We start from the raw sequence: 14,846 nt of genomic DNA, 5'->3' as shown, positions 1-14,846 counted from the left end.
CCGATCGACAACAAAGGCCCTTAATGACATTTACGATCGGAAATTTTACATATTAAGGATGCAGTCCTTCATAGTAAGGAACGGGTGTTAATGAAGGCTTGAAGCTTTCGAAGATCACGGAAGATCGCTTTCCATGTGCTGTCTCTATATTGTCCAGTACAACTTCAATGTTTGAAGAGAACAAGGTGAACAGATGTCACCAGCATGGTCTGTAGTGTTGGGAAAAAGATGGTAGAGTCCATTGATTCCGTCCGCATCCTTCAGTCAAGGCTGCATGATAAACATCATCGAAAACATGATAAAAGAGAATCATTTTGGACTTCTCAGAGATTTTACCTCGAAGCAGCGCGATTGTCCGCCACCATATATGATATATATGTGTATATATATGGTTGCCATTTACCTCTTAGTGGGGTATAAGCGCGTCAACCGCACTTACGCGCTATCAGTTCGGGGTTCCCTGAAATGCCGTTCAACTGCCTCCCCCCCCCCCCCCCCCCCCCCTCGCCTACCCAACGCTTTCCTCAGACGCCTTCACTCCTCTTCTGGGTTATACTGCAGCCAGTGCCCTTAGGACGACCCACCCATCAGCTATCTGGAGAGAGTAGATTCCACTGCAGAACGTAGCCAGCAATGCAATAGCCGTTCTTCTTTAGCGTGTGACCTATCGACCACGACTTTTGCCTTCCCGTTGCAGTCAAATAAGTAAGTAAGTTTTTCGTGTGAAAAGACAGGTGTTCACGAAGGCTTGGAGCTTTTGAATAGCAGTGGAGTTCACTTTCTATTGTCTACTCCTTCCATATAGCACCATAGAAACAAAACTGGCACAGAACAGTCTGAACTTAATCTTGGTGCTGAAATAACTGCATTTCCAGACACGAGACAGGGTAGCGAAAGCAGATCTAGCGCTGTTAATGTATCGGGCAACATCCAGTTCAGTGCCACCGTCAGCAGAAACCAGGCTTCCTAGGTATACAAATTGATCAACGCCTTCGATGCCCTGCCCATTGATGCAGATAGGGGGAGAGTGCGATGACTCATCAGACTGAGAGCCTTGCTTTTGTTGGTGTATATCTTCACATCAGCGTAGTCAAGGTATTCAAGGAAAAATATCGTCCACTAAACTCCTCCACGTCCTCCGGACAAGGTATTATGAAGAATGTTACCGATAGCAAGAAGAAATAATATCGGTGACAGGTACGACCCTGGCGAACTCCGCTTTGGACCTTAAAATCCTCAAAGATTTTACCTTAATGCAAGATGCATGTGATATCATATGTCGTTCTGGTAATAGCTATTAGTTTCTCCATAAAGCTACTCCTGCGTAGAGCACTCCAGATATACTCCCTGTTAACGCTATGGAAAGCTTACTTGAAGTCGATGAAGAACAGGTGCAGCGAAGATGCGCTCCAGGATTATTTTATCTATTATCTTTGCAATGGCCGGAAGCACGCAGATAACCCTCCAAATGTCAGACTCAAAATGGTTGCCCTTCTATGGAATTTTAGCAATCATCCCCTTCTTCCACTCCCTGAGACAGGTCTCAAGATTTACGTACCAGTTTAAGCAGCAAATCTGCAGTAACCGCAGGTACAGCGATAAACACTTCTATGGGGGGACCGCCAAGCCCAGCGGCTTTACGGTCACTAGCCATTTCATCCACAAGAGGAACCCCACCAGATGTGATACGGCTAAGATCCGTGGAAAAATGTTCTTTCCACCTCTTCAGTTATTTGTTATCGTGGATGAGAAGACGACACAAAGATATCGTAGAACCACATGCAACAACCTCTTTCGTGATGCGGTATATACTTCTGAAATAACTGCGTTCTGCGGAAGTTGCCCGCTCCCTGAACAACGCAATATCAAATTCTCTCTTGTCATGGCGAACAAATTTCTCAGGATTTCAATCGGTATCGGAATTCGAGCGCGTTATGCTCGCCATCACTCGCAGTCGTCAATATAGCTTTCAAACCCTTCCGTTTTTTCGATCCATTTCCACGATTCCGCAGTGGGTCAGGAATTATTGACGCCCTTCAGGATGCGGCCGACTACGTATGTAGGACTCGAGAAAAGAGAATTTCGGATGACAGCCCAATGCTCTTCGATACTCTCGGGCATATCTGCAATCCTATCAGCAAGATAGCTCTTTCACTATCGAGCGACAGCTGGATCAAAAAAGCGGTCGCAGGTTTTCATACGCAAGTGAACGTAAACGACCCTTAGGATGATGATCCCTTTCGAGGCCGATGTCAGCGCGCGAGGTAGAAGTTGCAGAAATCGTTACGGATGCCCATCATGCCGAGAATCCAACGGCCCTATCACACTCCAGTACCGTCCTTCCCACAGCCGTTTAAAAAAAGAAGGAAACTAATATCGAGGTATCCGGGGTTGGAGGAGTATCAGCCAGGAAGGCGTCGTCGATGCTGTGTATGCGCTTGAGTCGGAGGATGGTTCCGAGATAAGTACAGGAACCTACCTTCATCAGGTCGCACATCGAGCAAAGGCTTTGCTGCAGGGGAAGAAATTGGCGGATCCTGTAATCGAATCTGTATCGCATGTTCCAGTATGATTGAGATCCAGTATGTTATCCTGCCGTAGTTAATTGTGAATAGTGTAGAAACAGTTCTTTTGCAAAAAAAGATAGTGTCTGGCCCAGCAGAAAAACCGTTGTCACAGTATAAGTCGGCACATGTGTCAAGGGAAGAATGAGAACAAAGCTTGAGGAAAAAGTACTCTCCAGAGTCCCCCACCCACCATCTTATTTCGGTTATGCCCAGAATACCTAGCTTATATCTTTGGGATTCCGGGTCAAGTTTGAGAAGCTAGCAATCATAGTCAGATTTCGATAGACAAAGGTCATAGCCGTGCGGTCAGTCCCTATCCGAGGCGTTGTTGACGTTTCGGTAGCAATAAAGTTTCAAAATTTGCAGCTTGCTAGCCCACAAATTTCTATCCCCCTTAGTCACCTCTTACAACAACCAGGGAAAACTTTCGAATGTATTCTTAAGTCTCAATTCCCAGGCTCTCCTGCATAGAACACTCCAAATTCACTTCTTGTTGCCGCTGTTAAAAGCTTTTACGAAGTTGATGAACAGCAGATGAAACTGGCATCTAAACTTCGCACACTGCTCTCAAATGATCTGCAAACCTTCGTCACATTCTCTGATTTGCTCCAAAATTACATTGGCTATGATCTTAGCGAGAGCGAGAGACATAAATACCCTTCAGCTACGGCTTCGAGATGAAGATTCTGACGGATCATTCCCTTTTTACACTCCCTGAGGTAGTTTAGATTAGTTTAGTGGGGGGAGCCGCAGCTCCAAACACTCAGGCCTTGTTGTAGTATCCCCGGAGATGAATCTAGGAATATTCTCCAGAGGCAGAGAATGCGCGATGCTTCGTTAAAGAAAACCTTACCAAGGTATCTTCATCTGAGGTCTTAGTCAGCCGTAATGCAAGACACAATAACTGGCTTGATATGCCGCTGCTGTTTAGTGCTGATAATGCTACCGCTACAGATTCAAATGGTGCGACCTCAGAATTTTTGTCGGAAGCATTCTTTCAATTAAATGGCATATATCTCCGTCTGGAATATGGGCGTCAGCTTTCCGGGGAATCGGAAAAGTTCTATAATCGAATTTGCCGAAAACACTTTGCACCCTATCCGTCATTCACAACTGACCCGTTGGAGAATACTATTAGGTCTGTAGTCACAAAAGGCCCGTGTCCATCTATTATCGATTCTTCTCTTTTGGTGATTGAGGCAGAGTATGTCTTTTCAAAGACGAATCTGGAAACCATATGATCGGCGGGCATCAGAACCACCTGATATTTGCCAAGGAATTTCCAGATGGACGCATTGGCTGCCTTTCCACGCGCTAATAGTATCATCATAGCATAGCCAAGGTAAAACTGTACATGGCCATGAGAGACGAAATTGATAAGACTCACTAGGCTGACCCTGACCAATGTGCGAGGCCAGATAAAAGCAGGATCACTGTCAAGACCATTCAATATCAACAGCGGTCTAAGACAAGGTGATGCTCTAACATGCGTCCTCTTTAACCTGACCCTGGAAAAAATCATCCGTGATGCTGAGGTAAATGCGAGAGGCACCATCCTCTTCAAGTCCACCCAACTACTGGCCTATGCTGACGATATCGACATAATGGGAAGAACCACCCGAGACGTACAAACTGCCTTCATCCAGATCGAGCAGGCGGCGAAGGGTGCGAGATCTTGGGTTGGACATCAATGAAGGCAAGACAAAATATATGGTGGCAACGTCAGCACCGAAGACGAATCAACCAACGAGATCAAACCGCACTGGTCAAACACGAAAAAGAATAAATATAGGAGAATACAATTTTGAGACCGTTGACAATTTCTCTTATCAAGGGTCGAAAATCACAACCGATAACAGCTACGATGATGAAATCCGCGCACGGTTGTTGTTAGCCAACAGAGCCTATTTCAGCTTACAAAGACTGTTTCGCTCGAAACGTCTCACCATAGGGTCAAAGCTCTTACTGTACAAGACTATGATCTTGCCAGTCCTCATGTACTCCTCGGAAACTTGGGTTCTTAGCAAGAAAAATTGCGAACTCTTGGCCGCGTTCGAGAGAAGAATTCTCAGAGAAATTTTTGGCCCCCTACATGAGGATGGACGATTCCATAGCCTACACAATGACGAAACCTACGAGCGATACCATGACCGTCCGGTTGTGGATAAAATCCGGGCCAATAGGTTACGGTGGTCGGGTTACTTAATCCGTATGGATGCGGATGATCCAGCCTGGAAAGTCAATAAGGGCAATATCTATGGTAGGAAAAGAAGAGGAGGCAGACCCTGCCGGATACCAGTTGTTGCGCCGTTGATGATGATATTTCTAGATATACAAGTTGATCGATGCTTTGCTCATTAATGCCGATAGAGAGATTGCCATGACCCGTCAGACTGAAAACCTTGGTTTTGTTGGTGTTTATCTTCAAATCAAATCTACTTACCTCCAAATCCATAGCGATTTGGCCAAAGTTAATGTTCTGAGAAAGCAAATAGATATCAACGTATTCGAGGTGTTTGAAGACTGGCGGACTCCGCTTTGGACCTCAAAATTCTCCGAGATTTTACCTCCCTACCTCACGCTATCGAAAGCCTTTTTTCGAAATCAATGAAGAGCAGGTGCAGCGAAGATCTGAGCTCCGCGCACTGGTCTAAATTTGTAGGGCGTTAATGTGGTCGATGCAGGAGGATCCGGAGCGGAAATAAGCCTACTCTCTGGCGATGAAGCTTTCGAAATGTTCTTTTGATGCGTTCCAGGATTATTTTAGCTATTGTCTTTGCAACGCCAGGAAGCATGTCACACTCAATACGAGTGCCTTTTTTGAATCTTAACGATCATCCCCTTCTTCCACTCTCTGCGAAATGTCTCGGATTGCCAAGATTTCCGTACACTGCAAGTTCAACGATAAGTAACTCATCGGAGAGACCGTCAAGGCCAACGGCTTTACTCAATTTGAATGCGTTGATGGCCGAAATACCTTCTCTTCTGTTTGGGGGAACAGTCCGTATCCGTATGTTACGGCGACTAACTATTTCATCCACAAGAGAAGGAATCTCATCGAATGTAGTGCGGTTTAAGGTAAAGTGTCCTTTTTACCTGTTCAGTTGCTCATCATCGTGGGTAAGGAATCGACTGTTAACGTCCTTGATAGGACCATCGACAGATTTGCGACCACATGCAAGCCCTTTCGTAATACGGTATACATTCCTGAAATGATTGCGATCTGCGGAATTTTCCGCTTCCCTGACGAGCCTAATAGAAAATTCTCTCTTGTTACTGTGGTTTGAGGTAAAGTATTCTTTCCACCTCTTCAGTTGCCCTCATCGTGAATGAGGAATCGACTGTTAACGTCCTTCGCAGGACCATCGAAAATTTGCGACCACATGCAAGCCCTTTCGTAATGCGGTATACATTCCTGAAATGATTGCGATCTGCGGTATTGTCCGCTTCCCTGACGAGCGGAGTAGCAAATTCTCTCTTGTTACTCCGTACGCTGAATTTCTCGAGATTTCGCTCCCACCGTTCATCGATCCGCTTTCACGACTCCGCAGTCAGCCAAATTTTATGACTCCCTTTCGGGACGTGTCGACGACCTATGCAGCACCCGAGAAAGAGCATTTTTGATGGCGACCAAATGCTCATTGATATTCTCATGAGCGTTGCTCGATCAGCAAGATAGCTCTCCTATTGTCGAGCGGCAGCTGGGTCGTACAAGTGCTCGATGTTGAACTTAGGAGGTCTCAGCTACCCAGCCCTGCGAGACGTGGCGGACGGAAAACGCAAGGGAACATAAGTGACCATTAATTAGATAGTGACCCCTTTCGAAACCAATGTCAGCGCCTTTCTTATTACGCACAACAACTCCTAAATCTACTGCTGATCGCAAAGTGGTCGATCTGATTGCTCGTACGACGTCGGTTAGTTGAAACTCAACTGACCCTATGGCAGGTTTTGTTCTCGAACAGTGCGAAACCAATGGCTAGGCGGTGGAAGTTGCAAAAATCCACGAACCTTCCCACTATTCTCGTTACGGTCACCCAGACCGTTCTTCGGCATCACATGTCCGAGCAAGGTTTTGCCAAATCCCACGTTAGCATTCAAATCACCCATCACGATCGCAATGTCACCACCTTTAGGAAACTTTCCCTGAACCGTGTTTAATTGCTCATAGAAATCATCCTTCTTCACTACATCGAAAGTTTTCGTTGGTGCATAACATTGTACAGTTGCGATCTTTCTTAACTTGGACCGAAATCTAGCGTTAGAAGTCTATCACAAACCGGCGCCCAGGTCAAGAGAGCGAGTGCTGTAGCTGTCAAAAGCAACCCGACACTGGAGTCGCGTCTGCTACTCCTTGGCTTTACAGAATAAAAAAGCACATTGCCGCAAGAGAGAGAGCAGTACTTTTCAGGGTCCCACGATTTTCTTCGTTTAGGCCCAGAATATCCAGCTCCTGCTCAAGTTGGAGAAAGCAAGCATTCTGAGGACCCTTGCTACCGTTGTCGAGAAGCGTACGCACATTCTAGAAACCAATCATAGTCCGTTTTAGGTAGCAAAGGTCGCTGTCGTGAGGTGAGTCCCAATCCGAGGCGTTGTTGACGTTTCGGTAGCAGTAGAGTTTCAAAACTTGTAGGTTCCTAGCTCACAAATTTCTATCCCTTTTAGTCGCCTTTTACGACAAGCAGGGAAGGCTTTGAGTGTATTTTTAAGCCTCAACTCACAGGGCGCAAACATCGACCGACGAAGCAGCAAGCATGCAATTGAATGGATACGTAATGTGTGAGAGAACGTTGATTGTAAATGCAGAGATGGAAACTGTTCAAGTTTTTGGTATTCTTTCTTTTTAAAATTGTGATTTCTCAAAAATTAAATAACATTAATTTGTTTTTTTTTTTATTTAGAAGATAAGGGATGAAATCAAAATAAAAAACGTATCTGATTGTTGTTGTTATACACTGGGTTGTATTTGATATTGAAATTCTAAGACTGAATAACTGGGAGTACTGCTATCGTTACCGATACGCAATTCAGTTCAATGGCGAGTGAAACGGATCTCAATCTCCCCATCTCACACAAAATGTGTTCCTAATTATTAACTTAAGATCTACAACCACTTGTAGCTAATCTTTAAAAGTATCTAACTCAATTCACCGACCCAATTTGTCGGCGCCGCAATTATTTATCAAACTAATCGCATCCGAAAAGCTAACATGCAATTCCTACTCACTCTTCTCTGCGCCTCCTACGCAAATGTGCATTTTATCGCTGCACTCGAACGCTGGGGAGCTTCGACCTAGTCGTTCGTCGCTCATATTCTTGGGTTATTGTCATCCGCAGTGGATTGCATTTATGAAGGTCATGGTTATAAATGTAGCAACGAAGTTCGTAGACGAAAAATTATCGAAGCGACGGCCACTCACAGTGAACTGCGATATTCAAATTTTCCCCCCCCACACAAAGCACTGCACAAAGTACACGGATTCTCAAACTGTTTTCAACAAAAAGGTCTTCAGCGCATGAAAAATTGCCTCGGAATCCTCAAATATTCCTTTTCTCGCTATTGAGCAGGTTTCAGGGGTGCGTATTGTAATTCGGATTGGCCGATGTTAAGATTTGAAATCTGGATTTAAGAAAAATCGCCGAAACTTTTGACAATCTTTAAACCCTCCAAAGGTGTTGATAATTATTTAGCAAAGCCATTTGAATTTAATATTTTTCGCTTATATTCCATAAATGTTTTTAATTTTTCAATCTATTGCTTAACGGAGCAAGGAGTACTCGAATACTCCATGCTCGGAAACTGGCAATGAATAATAAAATCCTGTAGTTGGAAAACACCAGAAATTAATAAAATTAATTAGCTTCTTCTACACAGGTCGTCGGCCACGTCCCGAAAGGGTGTAATACGATCTGGCTGACTGTCGAATCGTGGCAGCAGATCGATGAACCGTAGGAGTTGTAGGTTCAGTTGACCGCTGCGAGAAATGGCGGAGAAACTTGAGGTCCAGAGGAGAGTCCGCCAGGCTAGCACCTTATTATCGAGAATATTTTTGATCAATTTGTATATCTAGGAAGCGTGGTTTCTGTCGATGGTGGCACCGAAGTGGCTTTTACTCGACGCATTAAGGGCGCTACCTTGTCTAAAATCCAGAAATGCAGTTATCTCAACACCAAGATCAAGGCAAGATTGTTTTGTGCTAATGTTGTTTTTATGATGCTATATAGGAGTGAGACATGGAAAGCGACCCCCCGCCACTTGAAGGGTCACTTGCATACATTATGGAGTAGCGACAATTGCATTGACAGCTACAACATGCTATTCAAACCCACTTTCCTAAGATGGTCGATAAATGGGTCGTCTCAAGAGCATTTGGTGTACAGGAGAAGTGGGAGCATCTCAGGAAATCCTGGAGAAGCTGAAGCATCTTTCAATTTGCTGTATACAATTAGCGCATAGGTGTGGTTGACGCACCTTTCTATACTAAAAGGGTGAATATCAACGGTATAAATATTACCCTCAGAATGTACAGCGCCTTTCGGACAGTATCAAGCGAGGCAGAGTGTGTTATTATACGAACGGGCCGGATGAACACATGGTGCATGAGGCGTGCTGCATGTACAAGAAAAGGAGAACGTATCTACCTGAGAAAAGGTTTAGAATATCGAAGGGTGACAAGAGCAAGAGTCATTGAAAAAGTAACTCGAAAAGGTGGATAGAAACACATAGATTCCCCAAATTGAGGGCTAGATTGAAGGATTGATTCAAGTTGTATGATCCTACCTTATACACTGAATACAGTTACATGCCTGAAGTCACGGGTGATCCTCGGAACTAGAACTCTCGAGGGGCCCGGGAATATAATTTCATCAAAATTAATTTGATTGTACGATTAATGAAACGTAGGGCGCTCTCCTGTTATTAGCCCCGATGCTACCATGTCCTATTGTCAGCGAAGATTATCGTAGAGATGATTTCAAAGATAAATTGATGCACGGCGAACTCCATTACGATGGTTCAAGCAAAGCTTTAGAAGGAACTCTGCCGTGCTGTTAGCATAGTATGCTGGTCCCAAGCCCAAGTAAAGGAGGAAGTTTTAAAGCAACGTACTTTGTACTATCCTCAGTAAAACAAATAAAACGTTGAGATCAGGGAAAGAGACAAAGTATAGTTGAAAGTATTCCACTTAGCAGCAGCAATCCTACCTAATCTCTCTTGGTGTCAGGTCCCGCGATAGGCCGACCAAGAAAATGCATCCAATGTCGTTAGAAACAACATGATCGGATCGAGTAACAAGCCGCGGAAAAATTGCTAGAGCGTACACCTCAGTCGACGCGGTAGGACGAGCCCCAGCCCGGTCACTTCCACAATTCATTGCCGACATTTCGAGCAGTTACACCTGTCAGCGCAACTGAAGTCGAGAAAGCAATAAAACGAATGGGGAAAGCAACAGGACCTGACGACATCACAACTGAGCTCTAGAAGGCGAAGAGCTGGGACCAAACACTAGCTCAGTGAATTCTTTAATCGGATTATTCAGGAAGGCAGAACACCATCTGACTGGCAAGAAAGTACCACTGTTCCAATATGGAAAAAGAAAGGTAGCCCAGCAGAATATTCAAATTACCGTCCGATCCGGTTACTTTCCCATACCATGAAGATTTTTGAATGCATTCTTGACAACCGTATTCGCGAAATCGTTGAAATAACCGTGAATCAAGCCGGATTTGTCAAGAACTGCGGAACTACTGACGCAATAGACGCTGCGCGGTTACTCATGGAGAAACACCGTGAGAAGCATCGCCCTGTTTACATTGCCTTTCTGGATGTAGAGAACGAACTCATCTGGTATGCTTTACGACAACACTTCGTGTCAGAAGAACTCGTGCGTTGGGTTCAATTGCTCTACCACGATCCGAAAAGTAAAGTTCGAAGTATGGCGGGTGTATCAAAACCGTTTCGTGTCTCTGTTTGTGTTCATCAAGGAAGTGCCCTCTCACCACTCCTCTTTGTTCTTGTTATGGACACCGTCACACGGGATATCCAACGTCCAACGCCCTACACACCGCTTTATGCAGATGATGTTTTGCTGGCATCTGATAGCAAAAATGATCTCGAGCAACTTGTCCAAAAATGGAATGATCGCCTCATGAAACACGGTCTCAGATTGAATTTAAACAAAACTAAATTTTTGACGACCGATCCGCATGAAACAGGCACAATCAATGTCAACAGCAGTGATCTGCCCAAAACTGAGCGATTTAAATACCTCGGGTCAACGCTATCTGCCAATGGAGAACTGCATTATGAAATTGTTTCACGCATTAATCCAACCTGGATGAAGTGGCGTTCCACAACTGGTGTTCTTTGTGATTGACGTATCAACGAACGTCTCAAATCTAAAATTTACCGCAATGTCGTCCGTCCAGTCGTTTTCTATGGTTCTGAGTGTTGGCCAACTATAAAAGACAATGAACGGCGTCTTGCGGTAATAGAGACGAAGATGCTACGTTGGACTAGTGGCGCCACACGTTTAGATCACATCCGAAATGAGGATATCCGCGATCGTTATGGGGTTGCACCGATCGTGGAAAAGTTGCGAGAGAGGCGTCTTCGATGGTATGGTGACGCAATTCGTGCAAACGAGAATTCACTTGCCAAGATTGGTCTGAACATCGAAGTCGATGGTAGACGACCAAAAGGCAGACATAAACAACGGTGGCTTGATACGCTGGATGGGGATTTGAAAACCTCGAGATTGCACCCAGATCAGGCATTCGACAGAGCCAAATGGCGAAGCCGATCACGACGAGCCGACCCCGCTTGTGAACGGGACAAAGGTTGAAGAAAAAGAAGAAGGTCTGAAGTTCATGGTGTTGTTCAAGTGGTCAAGATTATTCCAATACCTAAAGAATAATCTCGACTGTCCTCCATTTTTGTTAACAGAGTCCCATACTCCCATAATAACGACATTTTCCAGATTACAGAGAAAGTGCATGAGTCTCGCAATCTCTTTCCTGAAGTTTGTACTCGATACTTGAGCGGGAAGGGAGGGGGGGGGGGGGGGGGTGGTGGATAAATCGACATTACAATGATATTTGGTTAAGATATAGTATTTCTGAAATCAATATTTCATGTTCAGTGTCAAAATTGACTTTTCTAAAGGTTATTCTGTTGCAAAACATGAACGCCACTCCGCCATATCCATCATCTTTCAATCTGGATACTAAAGAGTATTCTGTTATAACCTTGAAAAACGAAGAAAAGTCAATGTCATAGGTTTCTTGGAGCCTCATCTTTAGAGTTAACTATGCTTTGCACGTTATGTTGAAAGATTCTTACCATCCATGAATAGCACGTGGCTAGAGTTGTTCAACTTTTCTGTTATAACTCTGATGTCCTGTATCTCGCTTGAAATTCCTAGGGGCTTGTGGCTCTCATAAAGTTTGTTAAATACCAGCATCGTTTTATGCAATATTTTTTGATACTCGGATACTATAAAGTAAGCAGGATGTTCAAACACTGGAGCCTTGTTTGTAGTTGCTCTACCTGGGGAAAAGTTCTGAAAGTTGTAACGAGGTTCCTTGTCTTCACAGCCGTACTGTTCTTTTCTTGACCCCTGGGGATATTGTTCGCATCTGCAATGCCATCACTTGAGTTTGGCTGTTTTAAGCTGCTAACTTTTAAAGGGGGGAATGCCATGTTGTATTCGATGTCATTGTCTATCGGCTTGGTCGTGTTGGATTGCTTCCTTGGTGGTGATATTCTTTACGGCGGCAATCCTAATGGCTTTTTTATATACCGTCCATCTAGGGCAGTTCCTATTCCTTGCATTTTGTTCCACGCTTCCACATAAGATACATTTTTTTGTGCAGGCTGCACCATCGCAATCTTCGAACGAGCCTCAATTCAAGCATTTACTTTTGGATGCTTTACACATCTTCGCAATGTGTCCTAAGTGCCCACAGTTGTAGCACTGTCTCTTTCCCTCTTCTCTACTTTGAAAGAGGTTTTACCCATACCCCCCCAGGCACCCAAAAAGATTAGTTTTACAGTGCCCGTGAGCATTTTGACCTCTTTGTTTTCGCCGTCAGTTCTTGTGAACCTCTGGGGTTTAATTACTTTTACGCTGGATTCTGAGGCTTGAATAATTTTCTCTTCTATCCAATCAAGTGATACACGTTTAATGATGCCATAGCGGTACGTGGCACTAAACGGAATGAAGGGCTTAAGGCAGAGTTCTTTAACACGTGGAGCAGTTATGAAACGGTTAGCTGCTTGCCCGGTTTTGAAAAATACCGACACTTACGAAACTCACGTTTGATGTTGATAATATTTTTGCTGTACTTGAGGGTTTCTGCGTGCGTGTATAGGATCCGTGGGCTCCCTTTCGTCCTGATTCGTCTGGATTCGGTCAACTAATTATTTGGTGTTTTTATCGTACAAATTCATTTCCGGTGCCTTTGCAGGTGAGTCTCCGTTGATGGGGGTCGAAATTGTTTTAGCCGAGTTTCCCGTAGGAAAGGAATCCTTGGCTACTTCAGACATATTTTTAGCCAGGTTGGTTTTGTTGACATTGAGAGATTCGCCTTGTTGCTATGTAGGGTGCTCTTTCATTTAAGCGAAGGTCATCAGGACGGAACACGTTTAGGGCGCTCTGTCTTGAAGACGAGGAGCCGAAGACATATGCGCGTTTCGAAGAGATCTCTTCTTTTTTTTACCACCAGTTTGCTCGTTGCCAAATTAAAGTTTTCGCTGTCACCATGCGCAGGATCCGACACGTCCATGTCTGCACCAGGCATTTCTGGATTGTCTCCAGCTATCGAAAACTTTACATCCCTTCTTCCATATAGCGTTCACACATGTAGCTTTAACCTGCGTTAAGCACGCAACAAAATGTAGGAGGCACACCTACTGACAAACGCATTCCCTTATGCGCTGAGAAAGCACCCAAAAGAATCAGCCAAATTCTTCAAACGATAATTTAATGAAGAACAAAATCAAGAATCTTGCAAAAGAAATAGCCTTAGGAACTTAAAGGTATTTCGGAATCACATGAAAATTCATCCAGCAAAAAATCTCGTTCAAAGAATCGTACCGAGAACCGTTAGTATGCACTACCACAGACTCCATTCGTCAATCGAGATGACTAAAACACAAGATCGAACACATGGGATATGTGATATTTTGTACATCCAAACCCTACTACGGTCTGTTCGGGAGTGCAGTCTCAAATTGAAACTGAATAAAACCGAATTTTTTTGGTCGGTGGATCCCCGTGAAATAAGCACTATCACTGTCAATGGGTGTCACCTGCTCAGAATTGAATGTTTTAAATGTCTCGCTTCAATACTTTTTGAAATTGCTTCACGCATTAGCGCAACTGGTGTTGTTTATGATCGGCATATCAACGTTTCAAATCTAACGTTTACCACATCGTCGTCCACACTGGCACCCTCTGTGGTTCTGAGTTTTGGCAGACTAAAAAAGACAATGAACGGAGCCTCATGGTATTGTAGACGAAGATGTTGCGTTGTACTAGTGGCGTAACATGCTTTTATCACATCCAAAATGAGTATATCCACGATCGCCATGTGGTTGCACCTATCGTGGAGAAATTGCGAGGGAGACGTTTTTAATGTTACGGTAACATAATTCGCGCTAACGAAAATTCCCTTGCCAAGATTGGTGTGAACATCGAAGTCAATGATAAGCGACCAAAAGATCGACCGAAAGAATAGTGGCTTGATATGCTAGATGGTGATTTGAAAGCCTTGCGGTTGCATCCGTAACAAGCAAATGACAGAACAAAATGGCGCAACTGACCACGACGAGATGACACCATTTGCGAATGGGAAAAAGACTAAAGAAGAAGTTTAAGTTTCGCCATTTCTTTTTTGTTCTTATAAAAATTTGTTCGTTTGCATTTGAACATCAATGTCAATATGTAATTTCATTCAATGTAATAAACACATTATTGGAAAGCTTGTTGTCTCCCCTCTTTGAATGGCTACAAATTACCCCTAAACGTTGAAAGTCAAACACCCTCCCTACATGTGCAAATGATCAGGGGCGATGAGCTAACATATTTGAAAGTAAAAAAAAAAATATCTGATCCGCGGTCGTTTTTCTAAACAATTTCCCTCCGCGAAATCCGCTCAAAAGATTTAGAATTTTTTGTTCGTATCTCTTTCCTCACCTCACGGGACATTCCACAAAACAAAATCAAAGTCCAGTTTTGCCCATGAATTCCCATATTCACCGTCATTCCAGAGCACAGC

General features: G+C 44.0%; 1 protein-coding gene across 1 annotated transcript in view; it reads right to left on the bottom strand.

The window, feature by feature from the left end:
- Positions 1-14,846, bottom strand: part of LOC119652455 (heterogeneous nuclear ribonucleoprotein R) — a 217,325-nt gene that overhangs the window by 170,333 nt on the left and 32,146 nt on the right. The window lies entirely within an intron of this gene.

The sequence above is a fragment of the Hermetia illucens genome, chromosome 3 (assembly GCF_905115235.1).
Source record: "Hermetia illucens chromosome 3, iHerIll2.2.curated.20191125, whole genome shotgun sequence".
NCBI classification, from domain to species: domain Eukaryota; kingdom Metazoa; phylum Arthropoda; class Insecta; order Diptera; family Stratiomyidae; genus Hermetia; species Hermetia illucens.
Note: the sequence above shows the minus strand (reverse complement) of the source record. Positions and strands in the feature narration are given on the sequence as shown.